This window comes from Lacerta agilis, chromosome 17, assembly GCF_009819535.1.
Source record: "Lacerta agilis isolate rLacAgi1 chromosome 17, rLacAgi1.pri, whole genome shotgun sequence".
Classification (NCBI taxonomy): domain Eukaryota; kingdom Metazoa; phylum Chordata; class Lepidosauria; order Squamata; family Lacertidae; genus Lacerta; species Lacerta agilis.
The window spans coordinates 37926206-37929266 of record NC_046328.1 but is presented as its reverse complement, the minus strand read 5'-3'; positions in this window follow the sequence as shown (position 1 = coordinate 37929266).

Sequence of the window (3061 nt, the reverse complement as noted above, 5' to 3'; positions counted from 1 at the left end):
TTCCCGGATTCTGCAGAGGGATGAGATGGACGTTTGAACTTTTGCTCCACTGTAAATATTTGCACAATAAAGAACTTAGTTTTTAGAAGTGCTGCGTTCGGCTGATTTCTCATGAGCAACCACTGAATGTCCTTACACCCCTAAACATTTTTTTAAGGAAAAAAGCACTGGCTACATGTAAGCTTCCTGTTTATAAAGGAGACCGGTGAGAACAGAAACCTCAAAAAAAGAAAGAAGTGGTATTCCGATTGCTTGTTGTAGTTTCCCTGTGGCAACTACAGGATACTATTTCTGGACATCAAGAATTGTGACAGTGAGCACTGAAGTAGCGGGGTTGGCAGATAGCATAAGCCCAGCAACCTGTTGGGAGGTGGAGAAAGTGTAGCCAACTGGTCTAGGTAGCCTGGGGTGGAAGTGAATCAGGTCATCCCAAGGAGGGTGTTTGCCTTCCACTCCCGCAATTATGAAAAGTAGAAAAAAAGGACCAGCTCTGTGGTGTTCTCCAACCTGCTTCTCTGAGCCGTTGCACTTACAGACCTGTGTGAGTTGAAATTCCTTGTTTTGAGGAACAGAGAGAATTATTTATGTATGTGACGACCAGTGCCGGATTTACGTGTAAGCTAAACAAGTTACAGCTTAGGACCCCGCTCTCTGTGGGGGGGCCCAAAAAAAATTAAAGGAAAAGAAACCCTGGGTGTACATTTGGTTCTGTTTGAATTCCGAAATGTTCGAAAACCAAGATACGGCTTCTGGTTGGTGCAGGCGCCCCGGAAACAATAGCTGACAGCCGCATCAGACGTTCAGCTTCCGCAAAACGTTCGGAAACCGGAACACTTGCTTCCAGGTTTTCGCTGTTTGAGAACCAAGTTACCACTGATTATGAGACACCTGTAGTACTGCCAATGCGATTGTTGTAAACCCCTCTGATTTTTTTTTAGGAATCATTTGAGGAAGTATTTTTATAAGTACAGTGGTACCTTGATTTACAAAATTAATCCGTTCTGAAGGCACGCTTGTAAGTCGAAATCTTCGTAAATCAAAGGTGCCATCTCGGAATAGGGAAAAAATTCGAAAAAAGCGCATTCAAATTTACGTAAGTTGAGGTATCGTGCCGCTGCTTTCCCTTCTCAAGTCAAAGATTTCGGAAGCGGCGGCCATTTTTCCGCTTCCAGAAGTCATTCGGAAGTCGAAAAATATGGAAGTCGAGGTACCACTGTATTTGTAGAGAGAGGATTGGTTCCTCCCTCTGTCATAACGTTGGAACTCGGAGTCTATTTAGCACTGGAGTTATGGGATGGCGGTAATCTGTCCCCAACAACAATCTAGCCCATGGTTTCCCAAACTTGGGCCTCCAGCTGTTTTTGGACTACAACTCCCATCATCCCTAGCTAGCAGGACCAATGGTCAGGGATGATGGGACTCTTAGTCATAGCTTGCCAGAAAGAAGTGCAATGCAGATCAAAGTTCACAGCTTTACAGAGAGGTTTCATAAAGAAAAGCTTAACAGAGGCACTTTTATACTTCTGGACTAACAATACATTCAGGTAAATATATACAGGTTAGCTAATTAACCCCTTCAGCAAAACATGGGCCACAGTAGTGGCATACATAAGTAACCTTTTTTGACACCTGGGAATTTCCATCTGAATTATCCCAAACGAAAAGGACTAAAAAAGGGGACCTTTTATTTTCAGCTGCACCATATGGTTCATGGTAAATCCAGCCGTGGCAACATTCTGTGGTGCCCCCTTCTATTGACGCCTTAAACACATGCTTATTTTGCTTAATGTTTAATCCAGCCCTGGCCCTTGGGTTCATAATCTAAGAAGACACAGCACACAAGGAAGAAGGAACTTGAGGGAGGAGGAAAAAGCAAAGCTCAAGTGCAAGTCCTTAAAGTTACAGCCAGCGTCATTGGCAGTTTCTACCTGTCTCTCTCTTGATCATGGAATTTAGGAAACTGGCCTTGAGTGCACCCCCACAACTCTTGAGACATTCTGTCATACTTTCACGTAACCAAGGTCAGCGCCCAGGGAAGAGCGGGGAGAGAATGTGGATGGGTGATTTTTCATTTTCCCAATCTTAAATTTAGCTCTTCATGTTTCTTCAGCAATTGGTGGGGGGGGGTAGTCATGAATATTTGTCAGTGTTTTAGAATGAATTTCTTTGAATATACCGTAAATATTTTTGTGCACTGTTTTGACTAATTCACATATTTTCCATGCTATATATTGCATTTTCCTGCTGTGTTTTTGTGTGGCATCCATTTTCATGCATACTTCCCTCAGATATATGCATTCTGTACACATTGTGCGGCTTGGTTGCAAAGTTCAGGGAAGTGCAAATTTCAGTGAGCATCTGGTCTCAGTTCATTTGCTAATTCAAGAAGTGAAAATTAGGTGATTTCTCATTGAAATTAAAACAAAGGCCAGTTTTCCCCCCCCTCCCCCATCCCTAGGAGAGAAGCACAGATTGGGTCCTCAGTGATTCCCATTGAATTCTATGGGACAAGATGCCGTTCTGCCACACACTCCTTCAAATGATGGCTTTTGAGCAGAACGCCCTTCCCTTCAAACTGTGATGTTGCCATCATGAAAAGTGTATTCAGCAGCACTGTCTCCAAGATACAATTTATGACTAACAGGCCTAACTAAGCCTCCAGGCAGACTATGATGATGGTATCAAGCCCTTTAGATTCCTTGAGCGAAAGTGAAGAGTGAGAATCTGGGTGTGGAGGAATTCCATTCCCTACTTTCCACCATGACTCGCTTGTAGAAGCACAAGAAGAGTCCTGCTGGGTCAGGCTGGTGCCCCATCTATTCCAGCATCTTCTTCTCACCGGTGCCCCGATGGGGAAGCCCACAAGAAGGGTCTGAGAGCAACAGCAACTCTCCCCAGTGGAGGATAAACACAGTCCGCAGAGTGTCTGGCCAGAGTGGCGCATGCTCTGGTTATCTCCTGCTTGCACTACTGCAATGTGCTCTTTGAAGGTGACCCAGAAACTACAACTAATCCAGAATGCGGCAGCTACACTGGTGACTGGGAGCGGCCGCCGAGACCA